General features: G+C 52.1%; 1 long non-coding RNA gene across 6 annotated transcripts in view; it reads right to left on the bottom strand.

Annotated features, from left to right (window-relative positions):
- Positions 1 to 16,583, bottom strand: part of LOC132501094 (uncharacterized) — a 247,940-nt gene that overhangs the window by 90,684 nt on the left and 140,673 nt on the right. For 5 of the 6 annotated variants that reach the window (XR_009534136.1, XR_009534135.1, XR_009534134.1 and 2 more), the window contains one exon: positions 10,959 to 11,095. This is a non-coding gene — a long non-coding RNA (uncharacterized LOC132501094). Of the gene's footprint in view, positions 1 to 10,634; positions 10,697 to 10,958; positions 11,096 to 16,583 lie in introns of all 6 variants that reach the window. The other variant, XR_009534138.1, reaches the window with a different exon arrangement.

Genomic DNA, 16,583 nt, shown 5'->3' with positions numbered 1-16,583 from the left:
GGTGTATGTGGAACTAAAGTTGGGATCTATCCACCACACCAGACTTTAAGTTTTTCTTGTAATTCATAAGAACCAAGGGAATCTTACTGTATAGCAAAATCCAGAAGATGGGACCTGTGATAGACTGAATTGTGTCCTCCCCCAACTTCATATGTTAAAGTCCCGAACCCCAGTGTAACTCTATTTGGAGATCGGACCTTTATGGAGGTAATTAAGGTTCAATGAGGTCATAAGGGTGGAGCCCTGATCCCACAGGATTAGTGCACTTATATAAGAAGAGATACCAGAAAGCTAGTGCTTCCTCTCCCACCGCCCCCACCCCTGCCCCATTATGTGAAGATACAGCAAGAAAGTAGCTGTCTGCAAACCAGGAAGAGCGCTTTCACCAGCAACGGAACCAGCTGCACCTTGATCTTGGACTTCCCGGCTGCCAGAACTGTAAGAAAACAAATTTTCTGTTGTTGAGGCCACCTGATCTACAGTATTTTGCTACGGCAGCCCAGGTTGACTAAGGCCCGGGTCCTCCATAAACCAGACCAGTGGACTGATTGGTTTGTTTTTAAACTATGTCCTCATCACTCATGATTGAGGATAGCTCCCAGTATCTGCATAAGTATTTGTTTATAATTTATACACAGAAATGCCTATATTATTATAAAACATATGACATTTTATAGGAAAGAAATAAACAAAACTAGAAGTTGTAACATTTCTTCATATCCTTGTTGCAGGTTGAACTGTGTCCCCCCCCAAAAGTTATGCTCAAGTTCTAACTCCTAGTACTGGTGAGTGTGACCTTATTTGGAAATAGGGTCTTGGAGAAAGTAATCAAGTTAACATGATGAGGTCAGATCAGGGCAGACCTAATTCTTATAAGAAAAGGGAAATCTGGACCAGATGCATGGGAGAGGAGTCTATGTGAGGATGGAGGAAGAGATTGGAGTGATGCACCTACAAGCTAAGGAAGGCCAAGGATTGCCAGCAACCACCAGCAGGTAGGAGGAAAGGAAGGAGTCTTCCCTAGAATCTTTGGAGGGAAGGCAACCCTGCTGACACTGTGATTTCAGGCTTCTAGCCTGGAAAACTGTGAGAGTATACATTTCTGTTGTTTTGAGCCACCTCACGGGGGGTACTCTGTCACAGCCGCCCGAGCAAACTAATGTATACCCCAGTAAGTCCACCCAGCTCACAAAGGCCAGCGTTTGACACAGCTGAGCATCACAATGATCACGATCGATGAGAATTCCTGAGGAATATCATGATTTTTAATCAATCACATTGGACCCTGAAAATCGTAAAGTTGCAGCACTGGAGTGACAAAAGGACTGTTGATGTGTCAGGTCAGGACGCTGAGTTCAGAGCAAAGGGGGAAAATCATGGCAGAAGAGCTGGTTTGGAGGCACACTGTTCAGTGAATGGCTCAACGTGGGAAGGGAGCAAGAGTCTTGTGTCCAACGGGGGCCATGGGGGAGTCGGAAGGGTCCAGGAAGTATGGCAGAGGCAGCCTCCTGCAGGGCACTGGCACAGAGGAAACCCCCCAAGAAGCACCCGGCCCACGTTTTCTCCTCCGGCCAGCCTCACTTCCCCCTGTCAGCATAGCCCTGGTTTATTTTGACAAGGTTGTTTCCACCCAGCACGGGCACACACCCCTGCAGACACAGAGAAACCCGGCACACCCTGGGGACCAGTGTTCATTGTGGAAAACCCAAAGCATCATCTCCAGACGCAACAGGCTGTGGAAAGGGGCCACTGGCAAGCCCCCCGGGAGTGGCCCGTGGTTGTGTGCAAGCAGCACAAGCGGGTGAAGCCAGCAAGCAATGAGCGTAAGACGCAGAGCTTCCGGGCACGGGGCTGCAGGTGGGTGGTGGGTTTGGGGGTGGGGGTGGGGGGCGGCGGGCCGGCAGTCTGGGCCTCAAGGCGACAGGCTTGGAAACCTGCTTTGAGCTCAACTGAGCGAAAACGTCAAGGGTGGGAAATATAGAAATACACCTCACGCATTAATCAAGGCTCAACATGGGAAGAGGAAACATACCCGCTGAATTTCAGATAAAGAATGAACCGTTTACTGAAAAGACAGGAGGGAGAGTCCGAGGTAGCCAAGAAGTAGCAGCTGCAGAGAGCAAGCACATGAGGATGGAGGATGGGGTAGGATTATCGGAACTGAGAAGTCTGGGGGACCCCAGGGAGCCCCGCTGGGGATGTCATCTCTAGAGCAGCCAATGAGGCTGGTTCCCGGAGTAGGGGACAAAAAAATCCCTGCAAACTGGAAGCAACTATTGCTATTGGGACCAAGTGCTGCTGGCAGGGGAGGATGTATTGCTACAGTGACAATCAGGAATGAACAGAAGTGACCAGAAAGGGGCAAGACTCTCCCACCTCCCCAGCTTCCGGTCTCCCTGGAACAGTCAGATCTGGCCACGCTAGGCCAGCAGTTCTCCAGGACCACGATTAGCAGCCATGGACTGGGCACCATCCCGTTTATACTGGGCATGTTAGTCAAAAAACTGAGGAACAACTAGTCAGGCACAGACCCCGGGCCATCAGGCAGGACGCTGGCCAGAGCCCAGCGGCCAGGTTGGTATGTCACACCAGATGTCCTGGCTCTTCATCAGCTATGCACGCCTTCCAGTTGCCCACCACGGCATTCCTTATATTGCCTGCCTGGTCCCTGTAGACAATAGAGTTTGAGACCCCTGGCCAAAAAGGAAATGGGGTAGGGGATTCTGCATTGTATGTGAATTCCTTCAATTGCATTCAGTGTGTGCAGGTTCCAACAAGGCAGGGGCATGTGTCTTGTCCACTGTTTTATTCCCCCAACAAACCCTGAAAGTGAATGGACGGACCTGGCTTTGGTTTTGGGGGACTGTGCAAGGCACTGCCTGCGAGACGCAGTGCTTCCCTCAGGGATGTGGTCTACTTGGGAGCAGCAGACAGGCAAAGAATTTTGTTTTAAGTGGATATATTTCTGATGGGGTAAGTCCAGGGGACTCTAGGAGTGTGTGTGGGAAGAGGGTATAGTGTGGGGATAACATGGGAGGGGAGGGAGGACAGGACAGGCTTCCCAGGAGGACAGAAGGCACACAAGGCCTGTGAGTGTGACAGCGTTCCGGTCTGCAAGCGTTCTGGGCGGCACATGTTTCTGAGTTTCTGTCCAACTGTGTCCAACTCTTTTTTTTTTTTTTCCTTTGTGGTATGCGGGCCTCTCACTGTTGTGGCCTCTCTCATTGCAGAGCACAGGCTCTGGACGCGCAGCCTCAGTGGCCATGGCTCACGGGCCCAGCCGCTCCGTGGCATGTGGGATCTTCCTGGACCGGGGCACGAACCTGCGTCCCCTGCATTGGCAGGCAGACTCTCAACCACTGCACCACCAGGGAAGCCCTGTCCAACTCTTGACTTCTGCTCACAAGGCTACACTGTCCACAGGGAAAAGTCCAGTGTTCTCATCCCAGTGCTCTCTGCCCATGTGGACTTTTAGAACTTACCATTCAGTACTTCCTCTTGCTGACCAACGTGGGCAAAAAAATAAGTCTGTCTGTTCAAAAGTGTATGGAGTAGTAATGGATTAGAGTTGGAACATCAGTATGAATTCATGCTTAGCTTAACAGAGATACGATGGATATCTATGGAAACATTTATACACATGTGTATATACATGGGTTAGGACACTCACACATATTTCATTGCTCTATTGGCTAAAAAGACTTAGAAGCAGTGATGCCCCAGCAGCAATGAACACATCTCACACCCATACGTCGGTTTCTAATACCATGTTCCAATAAAGCAAACCAGGCCTCCTTGGAGAAATGGCTGATTCTAGGTCTGGGGCAGGAAATATACAAGATGAGCCTGGAGCACCTCGTCATGCCAGAAAGTAAGGAAATGCTCAAAAAAAAAAAAAAAAAAAGCAAAAAACAACCGCCCCCACCCCAGGCAACGATGATGGTCGTATATCAAAAGGACCCAGGAGCCAACTGAAAGAGCTCCCAATGGCCAAAGCTGGAAGCTGAGCAACATAACGTTGCTCAGTGTTGCTTTATGAGCAACATAAAGTCACAATGAATTAGAATCCAAAGTCTATAAAACTATCCACGAGTCCATATGGATATAAAGAAATAGGGGAGGGCTTCCCTGGTGGCACAGTGGTTAAGAATCCGCCTGCCAATGCAGAGGACACGGGTTCGAGCCCTGGTCCGGGAAGATCCCACACGCCGCAGAGCAACTAAGCCCCTGCACCACAACTACTGAGCCTGTGCTCTAGAGCCTGCAAGCCACAATTACTGAGCCCGCAAGCCACAACTACTGAAGCCCGCATGCCTAGAGCCCAAGCTCTGCAACAAGAGAAGCCACTGTGATGGGAAGCCCGCGCACCGCAACGAAGAGTAGCCCCTGCTCGCCGCAACTAGAGAAAGCCTGCACACGGCAACAAAGATCCAATGCAGCCAAAAATAAATAAATAAAATTTTAAAAAATTAAAAAAACCTGCTGGGTCTCACACTTTGTTCAGTTCCACCAGGTAAACCTGGGTCCCAGGGGAGCAGAAAAGGATGGGTGAAACCTGGAGAAAACCTAGAGCCCAAGCTGGCAGGTCTCCTGGAAGGAACAGGAGGCGCCTGGGGGCTCTACGGTCAAAGGCACGGAGAGACACATCAGGGCGGAGTTATTGGTGATGTGTAGTGCTTACATCAATTTACAAAGAGTCCTCTCATTAGTAAAAGCTTCTAAACGTTAGCCTCAAGTTAAAAAAAGAGAGAGCTTGAAATTCTGCAAAAGCACATAGCACTAGCATGTGCTTCACACCCATCCCATGGGGAGACGCCTCCAGTTGCCATCCTGGGCATATTAGTTAATCCCCATTTCCTCATATGCTCTGAAAAGCAAATGAGATAATATATGTAAAGTATTGGGAACACTGTGAATAATACATTTGAGCTATTATTATTTTTACTATTATTACTGGTAGTATTAGTAGCAGAATCTTCATCATACAACATACGCACCACTGCTGCTCCTATAAGGACAGGACGTTATTAGGGGTGCGTAATAGGAGCTATTAGAATACCCAGTGCTTAGTACTTCAGCACGCAAACTGATTGACCCATAGCATGCACAAAGGACTCACGAAATGAACAATCTCCTGTAACATGGGGAGAGCATGTTAAAAGGGAGGCAGCCTAGTGGGTCACAAGAGCAAGACCAGGAGTCCAGAGCTGCTGCTGCTTCCAGGAGCCTGATGCGACAACCACAGGAGAGTTCACTATACACCTAAGTACACCCGAGCAGGGAAGAAGAGTGAAAACATAGAATTGGGCCCAGCTTAGGGAAATCCTGAACGTCCAGATACAGACAGAGCAGGACAAGAGAACTCGGTTTGGGCGCCTTGTTTTAAAGATGGGACTGGGAAGCTTCATAGGCATCAGCCTCGTCTCGACACCACAACAGAGGCTTTGGGACCAAGGCAATCAAACTACCCTGCAGCCTATGGCCTGAGACGTGCATCCACTGTGTGTCTTAGTCAGCTAGGGTTGCCATAACAAAACACCAGAGGCTTCGTGGCTCACACAGCAGACATTTGTTCTCACAGCTCTGGAGTACAGAAGTCCGAGATCAAGGGTCTTGAGATTTGAGAGCTCTCGCCCTGGCTTGCAAACAGCCGCCTTCCCGCTGTGTCCTCACATGGCAGAGAGAGAGGGAGAGGGAGGTCTCCAATGAGCTCTCCTATCAGAGCGGGGCTCCACCCTCATGACCTCATTTAACCTAATTACTCCCTTAATTCCAGTACAGCCACACGCAGGGTTAGGACTTGCAGCGTACGAATCTGGGGATTTGGAGGGTGTCCAAACATCCGGTCCATGACGCTGTGCAAACAACAGTTGTTCGAATATACTGTGTCTCCCCCAGGGTGTTTTTTACCTACTCTGTTGTCTCCCATGGCTGGGTGCAACACCTGGCTCACAGTGGGACGGTGGAAGAGGGCAGGGAGGGAGGGAGGGAGGGAGGAAATTGCTACATCACGCCAGTCCCCACACTAGGTGCTGGGGAAGTGGATTCAGTGAGACAGACACCACCCTGGGCGGGAAGAGCACACGCACAATGCCATTATCATCAGGTACCTTCCCCCAAAAGGCACCACAGAGAGAAAGATCTTCATCTTCAGAAGAAACAAGAACTGGGAGAGGGGGAAAGGGAGACAGCAGAGAAAGAGAGAGAAGAGGGGAGGGGAGGGAGAAACAGATGATGGAGCAGAGAGGAGCAGCAAAGAGAAAGTCCAGACACGCCTGCGGATCACGTGGCAGATAGCGGGGGAGCAGGTTCAGGTGCCTGGATTCAGAAGATCCACACTCATCTGTGAGATCCACCACCAAACAGCAGGGAGCTCCCCACAGAACAATTGCTCTGAGTCTCCAACTCATCTGTCTGTGAAATACATGAGTCCTATTCTGCTCCGGCTGCTCTAACAACATATCACAGACTGGGTGGCTTAAACAGTGGAAATGTATTCCTCACAGTTCCGGAGGCTGGCAGTCCAAGATCAAGGTGAAGCTGACTCAGTTCCTGGCTTGCAGAAGGCTGTCTTCTGGCTGTGTCTGCACATCTCAGAGAGCAGAGAGAGACGTTACTCTCCCGTGCCTCTTCTTATAAGGGCATTAATCCCATCCTGAGAGCTCCAACCTTATGACCCGGCCACCTCCCAAGGGCCCCACCTCCTGACACCATTACACTGGGGATTAGGGTTTCTATATCTGACTTGGTGGGGGACACGAAAATACAGTCCATAACGGGAATCCATAAAGCCAGCCTCCATCTCCGGATTCCCTTTGGGGCCAGAACAGTGGTTCGTCCCTCCTTTCTTGCGGGCATCCTGCAGAGTGGCACAGTGCACGTTCTCCGTAAATAGTCACGGGATGAAAGAAAGACGGGGGCTTCCCTAGTGGCGCAGTGGTTGAGAGTCTGCCTGCCGATGCAGGGGGCGCAGGTTCGTGCCCCGGTCCGGGAAGATCCCACATGCCACGGAGCAGCTGGGCCCGTGAGCCATGGCCGCTGAGCCTGCGCATCCGGAGCCTGTGCTCCGCAATGGGAGAGGCCACAGCAATGAGAGGCCCGCGTACCGCAAAAAAAAAACAAAAAAGAAAAAAAGAAAGACGGAAGAACAAAAAAGAACTTTTATAAACTCTAAAGTCCTAAGCAAACAGTGCTTAGTTTCCCCAAAATCCCAGAACAGACCCGGGAGCCCTTAAAGGAAGAGCACTGTCTGCATGATTTCTGACTTTCTAACCCCAACTCAGTGTCCAAAAGTGAAGGCAATCCAAGAAAACATTCCCCAAGCATGTCCTGTGAGCCTGTCATGGTGCCAAAAGCTGGGGCGAAAGAGAGAGCAAGACCCAGAGCCTGTTCTCAAAATATTCCCAATCCAGGGAGAAGAGCTGGTGTTCAAACAAGTTGGATGCTTCTTCCGGAGACAGAAGGAACCCAAAGCCATGGGGGAGATACGAACTGAAGGTTCCAAAGCCTGGCCTTTAATATTGATTATAATAACTATCACCCACAATGATAACTGCGGTGGGTACTCATCTGTGTGGCCAGCTGCTGGATAAACTGGACTGAAAGAGACCCAGAAACGCTTTCGCTTTCAGGGGGTGGCTCGGACTCCCAGCCTCTGCAAAGCCCATCGCGGGCACCGCCGAGAAAGCTCGGCGTCTGCTGGTGTGACAGATGTTATCAGAATAAGCAAAACTAGGCACATTTTCCCCTAGACTTATGAATCCCTCCTCTGCATTTGCCCTCATGTTTTGACATTAATTGAACTCTGTCTTCACTACTAAAAATAAACTCCAGGTCAAATTCAATGAGCCAAAAACCTCAATATGAAACCACAAGAAACAGTAATAGTAAAACGGGCCAGTAGCAGAGGTGTTTTGAGAATCCGTTTCTGTTTCAAGGGTAGAGTTCCGAGTGGGTCGGGAATTCTTTCAGCAAACACTCTGGACACTGAATAAAGGAAGCAACCTTGACACATGTACCCTGTGGCCAAAGACCAGGGCTGGCTCGTGTCTGAGGACAGGTGGGCAGGTGCCTTCAGATACCCTCTCACCCAAGGCTAGAGAGGGCTGGCTTGGGAGTATCAGGCAGGCCCCAAGAGACGCTCCCAGAGGGAGGCGGGCCCAGGAGAGGAATCCAAAAAAGCAAGGTGAGCGTCAAAAGGAAGAAGGCAACGCTGCGCGCAGGTGTGAGGAGGGGCCGGGATGCGACAGAATTAACACAGTCAGGAGACAGACAGGTAAGGAGGTGGGAGAGAAGCAGATACCAAGGGCTCCCTCTCACTGAGCATCTCCTCAGGCCAGGTTCTGCAGCTGAGAAAAAGAGGCGTGGAGAGCTATAAAGGACTTGCCCAGGGTCACAGCGGGTAGAGGGAAGTGCAACTGGGGTAAAATCCCGGTTACAGCAGGAACAGTGCAAACAGTCCCAGGGATGGGAAGGGTGTGGAGGCCTGCTGTTGGCGTGCAGCCCAGGTGAGCTGATTTCTAGGCAGGGATGAGGGCAGACAGGCTCCCAGTGGGAGAGCAGTGCCTTTAGAACAAGTAGCACCACAGGCACAAGCATAGATGTTTGGGCTTTTCTCAGAGCCCCTAGGACAGAGCAGCCCTGACCGGGGACGCCTTCAGGACTGCGGGCCTCGGATTCCCAGCGTCCACTCCTGCTCTGTCTGCTCCCAGCGGCTGAGTTCTAGGGAACTTCCTCTCCCATTAGCCCCAGACAGACCTGCCAAGCCTTTCCTCCATCAACAGAACGGTTCTTCCAGCTTTCAGATCCTCCGCCCCAGTGACTGGACTCCTATCGGCCGTTCTCCCGGACGCGGGAACAGCTCGCTCCAGCCCTGCAGGTGCTACCGGGAGCGGGGGATCCCAGAACAGGTGACCGCACATCCACGTACATACTCCTGCACCCCAAGCTGATGGCCTGGACCGGGATCGTGGGCTTCTGAAACAAAACTCAAGGACTGGTTGAGTGCTCGAGGGCCCAAAAAAGGCAGGCAACACTTTCACAGGATGGCCTGAGAGCTGCACTCACTGCAGCTGCCTTCTGACACCAGAATCGGCAAGTAGATCGTGAAATAAAAGCGAATGGGGGGGGGGGGGGCGCCTTCCCTGGTGGCGCAGTGGTTGAGAGTCCGCCTGCCGATGCAGGGGACACGGGTTCGTGCCCCGGTCCGGGAAGATCCCACATGCCGCAGAGCGGCTGGGCCCGTGAGCCATGGCCGCTGAGCCTGCATGTCCGGAGCCTGTGCTCCACAACAGGAGAGGCCACAACAGTGAGAGGCCTGCGTACTGCAAAAGAAAAAAGCGAATGCGGAATGTAAGCGTGCAGGGCTGCTGAGCGCCTGAGGACGGAAAGGCTTCGCCAGTGCTCGTCAGCTCAGCTCCTGGTAGGTCTCATTCATACGCATCTTCCAAGAGTCTCAAGGGGCAGCACCCTCTCCAGAAGCCTCTCGGAATGGACAAGGGACCCTCCCCAGGCCTCCCAGATGCCTGGTGAATCTGGAGAACCCTCTGTGTGTCAGGGCCGGCCACCACGTTGACCAAAGGGCAAGGCCTCGTGCTCTCTGTCTCTGAGGGTCACATCACACGAGTAGGAGCGCGTCAGCACGATCCTCAGCTGCCTCCTCAGTTCTACCTCCCTAACTGTCTTCTCACCAGTTCACACTTTCTCACCCAAATTTCCACCCACGAAGAGCTTTCCAATGTGTGGTAGGACTCACTTTTCCTTTTTCCATCACGTTACTTATTCTCAACACCTTGCTGAAGAACGAAAAAAAATGTGACCGACCACACTCTGCTCTAAATCTTTAGCAACTTTCTCCCTTTGGTTCCCACTCTGGCTTTTCCTCTCTGTGCCCTCTTTTTCAATTATTCATTCATTTGTTCTTTCAATGTCCACAATGGGAGGCCCAACGCTGGGGCGTAAGAGTCCTTGCTCTAAACAAGCTCACCAGTGACAGGGGGGACGAGTCGGGGAATGGGCAGGGGAGGGCAGGAGAAGTCACATGGCACATAAAGGCATGCCTTCAACGTGCCGGCTACAGCCCAGTGTGGGGAGTAATCAACTCTGCTCAGGTCAAGGGGGCTGTGCACGACCGAAGGTGATTCACAAGCCATTTCCCAGGCAGACTTGGTGGCAGGTGAAAGGCAGAGAGAACAACAGAGCAAGGACTTGGAAATAGCCTGCTGCATGGCAGGACCTCTAAATGGTGTAATTAATGCATTGAAAACAAGCAAGCAAACAAACAAAAAAACCCTCTTCCGTTTTGGAGCATTTCCTCCTCCATGAAAGGCAGAATGGTAAACTCTTTATCTCCACCATCTCATTCAGCATCCATAACATCCTCCCGGGGCACTCATAGGACCCCAATTTTACAAATGAGGAAACTGAGGCTTGGGGAGGCCGAGGCAAGTAGCAAAACCAGGAAAACTGGGGTTTGCCTAAAGCCGTCCGTTTTAACCTCTTACCCTTTACCCCCAAGCAGCCTGAGACGTGGAAGCTGGCGCATGCAGTGCAAGCAGGCGGGGAGAGAGGGAGAGGTCACTTCTGGATGCCCCCGAAGGTCTGCTGACCTGATCACATAATCCCACCAAACTCACCCATCCTCTCCCCAGCGTGGGCTCCACACACCTCAGCAGGACAGCTGGACCATCCTCACCTTCTGCCAGGGGGGAAAGTGTGGTGTATCCACCTAGGAGATGGTGGACTCCTTCCTCAGCTGGGGACAGAGGGATTGCCCCCTGGCACAAGGTCCAGGCACTGAGGACCGGGTCCTGTGTATCAAGGTATGGAAAGCCAGCTTCCCAAACACAGGAAGCTGGGCCGAGCAGTCAAAAACCACACCCCAAGCTGTGTTGCGAGAGATAACCAACTCCAACGGCCATCTTTGGTTCCATAAGGCTCAAGAGGAGAAAATCCCTTACCTTGATTCTTCACATCCCATGATATTCCAGCTTTAGTTCAGGGAAGAACAGTTTTCAAGTCCCTCTGGAGTATTGAATGGATACGTTGGTTTTTTTTTTCAAGTTAAAGGCACCTAAATCCCAGGTGGAACAGGATGCTAGAAATATACAAGAAAAGGGAATTATTAGTGTCAGCGCTCACATGAATGAATTTGGTAATGAGAGATTTCATCCATTTAAAAAATAAGAAGTGCATATTTACTCTATGCTAAATGAGAAGCATCTGAAGAGCAGGCATTTATTGAGTAGCTATTATGTGCCAAGCACTGTGTTGGACATTTGAACACATGAAGCCACTTGACCCTATGAGATTGGTCTTGGCAGCTGCATATTTCAGAAGTCACGTAAGCAGCCAGGCCACAGAGGGTCAGGGGTTCCCGACTCCCAAGCCCCCCCTCCATCAATCATGGTCCCCTTCCTTCCCCACTAAACTTCTTCATTCATCTGATTCCAGGAATTCTGAGTAGAGGGAAAGGAGAAACATACCCAACAACTTAATTCTGAGAATGGCCAGTCCCTGGAAGCCCAACCCATTCTATGGACGGTGGGGAGTATGTGAATCATTGAAGCTGCATCAGATTAACTTGGTTGTAAGCTTTATCTGCCCTCAACACTGTCATGTAGTAACATGGGATCAGTGGACATCGTGTGTTACTCAGGGAACCAAACACGTAGCCTCGCCAGAGATTCTTATCCTAACTGCTAATGGAGATGACTTACATGAAGAGGTCAAAAGGGTGGAGTGGTGTGGGGAATGGGACCCAGGGGCCGCCCCTGGTTTACCAGCTCGGGGAGGACCTCCTAAAATCCCCGGAAGCAGGGCTGAATGCTCAGCTGGGTGGGCACAGACACGGACCCTCTCGTCTCCTTCAAGGGGTGGTGCAGCACCCACAGAAAGCCACACTGTCACATTTACAATGGGTGATCCTTTCCCCTTCCAGACCTCCCTCCTGCCCACCCCTACTCCCCGCAAAAACTCCCAGCATCGTGGCAGCCAGATCATCAAGGAGATGAGGCTCAGTGAGCACAGGCTCAGGAGATAGAAGGCTGACAAGTTCTGAAGGGGAATTTGCCCTCAAGTCTGGGAAGAGCCGGAGCAGCACATAGGCTGCTCGCTCAGCTGAGAGAGAGGAAGCCAGGCAGTTTGGATTCCCCGCCATCAATTCCCTCTCTCTCCTCCAGGAAAAAAAAAAAAAAAAAAAACTTGGCCCCGGTTTGCCTCTCTGAAGCCTTCTGGTTGTCACATTCCTCCCTTGGATGTGTTAGCATCACGGACCGACCTACAGGAGCTCTGCAAGCCCCAGAGAGTTCCTGTCTGCTCCCATCAAGCGCTGGTTTAATCCATCCGAGTCCCAGTTCCCAGCAGGAGAGGGCAAATCCCCCCCTCCCTCAGAGAAGCCCCCTTGACTAGCCATGCGCTGAGAAAGATGCCATCCTCAGCACATCCACGCTCCCTCTGTGGGCAGCCTCCCACGCTTCTCAGACATTTTGACCAGGAAAGCACTTTTTGCCTCATTGTCTAAATGCATTCGCTTCATTACCCAAAAAAGGCAGCAGCCCAGCTTCCTGGTTGACTGTAGGCTCTTGTCAGAGTGCCTGGCTTGGCATCCCAGTTCTACGACTGAAAAGGTCCTTTGAAGAGCCTGAGCGAGTGACTTCAGCTCTCTGGGCCTCAGCTTCTCATCTTAAAGGTTTGTTCTTAGCGTGAGGCGAGAATCTCCGCAGAGCTTAGCTCTTGGCCTGGCGCGTCAGGAACACTTAGAAACGTCAGCTGTCATTAAGACCGCACTTAGGCAAATGCCCGGGCCCTAACTTCTTCGTCTCCTCCCAATAAGGGGGGGAAAACAAGGTCTCCCCTCTTCCTGTCTCACCACCAGTGAGAGGCCTCAATACATGGGGGGCTAAGGGAACAAGTGAAGCCAACGCAAACGGCACTAAAAGCTGAGGTCTGCGTCACAGCTACTCAGCTCCAGGCCTGGCTGTGGCTCTCAAGTCTCAGTTTATTCATCTGTGAAATGGGATGGAGGATGACACTTACCCCATCTCCCAGATGTGCTGCCAGGATTAAGTGAGATAGTGTATGCAAAAAGGGCTCTGTAAACTCTAAGTACTAGGGAAATGTGATATCCTCCCGGACCTCAATGACCACCTACCAGGACCCCAGGAGGTCAGGTCACAAGTATGACCATCATCTCCACTTTACAGATGTGGAAACTAAAGCTTGGGCTGAGGAGGCTGCCTGACTGGTGTCGGCAAACCCGTGGCTGAATTGTTGGTGTGCAGGCTCATCCCTGTACCCCTCCTCCTTGTAAGGAGCCTGCAGGAACCAGAAGGTCAGCTCCTACAGAAAAAGAGCCTCTCTCCAAGGCAGCCAGACTGATTAATGTTTTTAATTAATGTTTTAAACCATATGCATGGAGCAATGTTCCATGGAAATTAGGAAGCTAAAATTTCTAACTTCCTCCCAGGGGTCGGCCCAGCCAGAGAGAGGCGCAAGGCCAGAGCACGGGGCGGGGAGGGCGGCCTGGGCTGGCCAGGGTGCGAGTGGGAAGGTCACAGCCCTGCTTCAACACACGGAGCCTGACAGGCAGTGTGGTCACGTAGAGAGACAAGCCAGGGAGAAAGGAGACTGGCCGGGCACAGGGTGACAGGACGCGCACGGCTGCTCCTCCCAGGAACCTGGCCAGCGCAGCAGAAGAGGAAGCAAGGCGGCAGGCGGACGCCCAGCAGGTAGCATGTGCCCGGGGCCGGGGCCCGAAGGGCGAAGGGGCTGCTGCTCCCAGACCTTCCTGCCTGACACGCTGCCCAAAGGATAGACTTCCACCTGCTCTGTGGCTCTCGGAGATACTCTACACTTGAACCTGAACCAAGGGGGCCACGGGCTTTCATAGGGATGCTGACAATACTTCCCTGATGTCGCCTGGAATGGAGGGAGCTCACTGCTGGGGCCCAGCGCTGTGCTCTGATGAACGGGGAGCCTGAGTGCCCGTGACGGGCAGACCCGTGTCCCCCAAGGTCCCAAGGAAGTAAGTGAGAGGCGGATGGGGGCCCAGACACCAGCCCCCTGGCCGAGATCTTCCCTGCTCTGCCTATAGCATTTCAAGCGTGTCACAGTTCCAGAGCGCCTACTCCTTTCTACCACCTGAAAAAAGGGGCTGTACCATCTCCCTTCTCCAATGAGAAAGTAAGGGGTACAGAGTGTGATATACAGCACCGGTGATTCATCACCAGCTCTGCTGTGAGCAAGGCCACCGTGTCACTGGGCAGCCGGCCCGGACGCCACATGGATGCCGCCTGGGCAGCAGGGCCACCTGGGCACACTGATGGCAGCCGGGACCAGCCACCCCATATAGGGCCCTGGGCTGCTTGGCAGAAAAGAGTGAGCCAGCCATGAAATAAGCGACTGCACGGGGACTCCTGACCTGGAAATCATCAAAATGCCACCTGTTCACAGCAAACAGACCATAGTGGTGGGCTGCAGTGCCTATAGGAACAGAGGACAGGACAGCTTCCCCCAGGAAGCCCCCGAGAGTAGGCCCCGGCCTTGGGATGTGTTTGCTCCCCCTGGAGAAGGCCCCCGGAAAAGGACATAAACACAGGTACTCCTGTGCCTCTCCTGGAGGGGCAAAGCTGGTGAAGGCCCCAGCCTGGCTTGCACGCTTGCCCCCGATTCTATGAGATCCAGCAGGCCAGAGCACAGAGGCAACGTGTACAGACTCAGAACACAGGCTGGGTGGGTCAGAGCTAGTTCCCACCAGTCAGCACCCGTGCACCCTGGGCAGTCTACTTAACCTCTCTGATCATCATCTGTAAAGCAGGGCTGGTGAGAGCAGCTACCTTCCGAGGCTGGGGTGGGGACCACAGCAACGTACGTAGAAAGTACAACGCGACATGTGGCTCAGGGTAAGTGCTTAACACTTTTGTTATTCTCAGTGTCTCATCGCTGTCGTTATTGCTGTTGCCTGGCAGGCAGACTGACAGTCCTGGATTTGAATCCCACTTCTGTCACTTCCTGGGAATGTGACCAGGGACCAGTCACTTGACCTCCCTATGCCTCATCTACAAAACATGGACCAGCCACATGGCACCACCAAGGATTACAGGGGCACACGTAGCAAAGCAAGGGGTACAGTATGAGCTTTCAAGAGTGAAGGCCCTGACCCCAACTGAGGGGCATTCTGCAAAGCGACTGGCCCGGACTCTTCCAAAATGTCAAGGTCAAGGACAGCCAAGGAACTGCTCTAGGATAAAAGGAGGCTAAAGAGACATGGCCACTAAACACAGTGCTGACCTGGAATCAGAAAAAAAACAGTCCAAAAGGACGTTATTGGGGCAACTGATGAAACTGTGCATGGCCTGTGGATTAGATAATACAATTGTAGCAATGCTAAATTTCCAGAATTTGATCATTACACTGTGGTTATGTAAGAGAATGTCCTCGTTCTTAGGAAACACACGCAGAACGTTTAGGGATAAAAGGGCAATGTCTGCAATTTACCCTGAAATGGTTCGGAAGAAAAATTGTGTGTGTGTGTGCGTGTGTGTGTCTGTACAGGGGGCAGGGTGCAGAGAGAGTTAACAATCTGTGAATCTGGGTGTACGGTAGTTCTCGTATCATCGTTGTAATTTTTTCTGCCAGTCTGAAATCATATCCAAGTAAAAGATGCCCAAGAGCTGGGGGTACGGGGGTGCGCAGGAGGGTGGTAACAGGCCTAAAGGTCTAGTACAGACCATCCATGCAGGCCCAAACCGTAAACCTTTCCCACCAAAACCCAGTCACCTGATGTATAAATGTTATGATTTATTGTGTAGACTACAAAGGATAAAACTGAAGTTGAATTTGAACTACCACCCCTCCTGCCAAGAAAAAGAAAGACAGATGATGGCTACTTCTATTCCCACGCCCCAGGGCCAGGCTTGGAGGGCCCACATCCTTGCCATCCAGCGGGGGGCGGGGGGCACCCTGGAGGAAGGCAGAGGCAGTATGGACCACTGCAGCCAAGGCTGGCTTTCGCTACATGCCAGGCAGTGTTATGAGAGCTGTCTGCATCTTGAGTCATTTGATTCCCCCAAGAACCCTTCAGGCAAATTCTACTGTTATTCCCCTTCCACACTGCAGGAAACTGAGGCTGGAGACAGCCTCCTGCCCGGGGTTTAATCTGGAGCATGAGTGAGCTGGGATTTGCACCCAAGCTGCATCCACAGGATTTCCACAGGCAGCAGGGAGGCATGCACTCCAGGCCAGGGAGCAGCCAGCACCAAGCCCAGCCCTGCCCCTGAAGCCGAGGCCCCAGGCCCCATTATGCTGAGGTTCTCAGTGCAGCTACAGGGGGCTGAGATCCAGGCTCCCTGTCCTGTGTTCTCCCCTCAGGGCCACCCTAGCACTGTACGCATCTGATGCTCGACACCTGTTTTGAGATGCGGTCACAGAAACACAGCTTCCTTTTCAAGGAGTTTCAGTAACGCAAGGATGATCTCTGGGAGACCCAACACCCTGGGGACATCAGTGTCATCAGCCAGGAGAAAAATGGGTCTGGGGACAGAATGGGTAGGGGTCTTCACTGAAAACTCTTTTATCCCTTCTGT

Source organism: Mesoplodon densirostris, chromosome 13, assembly GCF_025265405.1.
Source record: "Mesoplodon densirostris isolate mMesDen1 chromosome 13, mMesDen1 primary haplotype, whole genome shotgun sequence".
NCBI classification, from domain to species: domain Eukaryota; kingdom Metazoa; phylum Chordata; class Mammalia; order Artiodactyla; family Ziphiidae; genus Mesoplodon; species Mesoplodon densirostris.
Note: the sequence above shows the minus strand (reverse complement) of the source record. Positions and strands in the feature narration are given on the sequence as shown.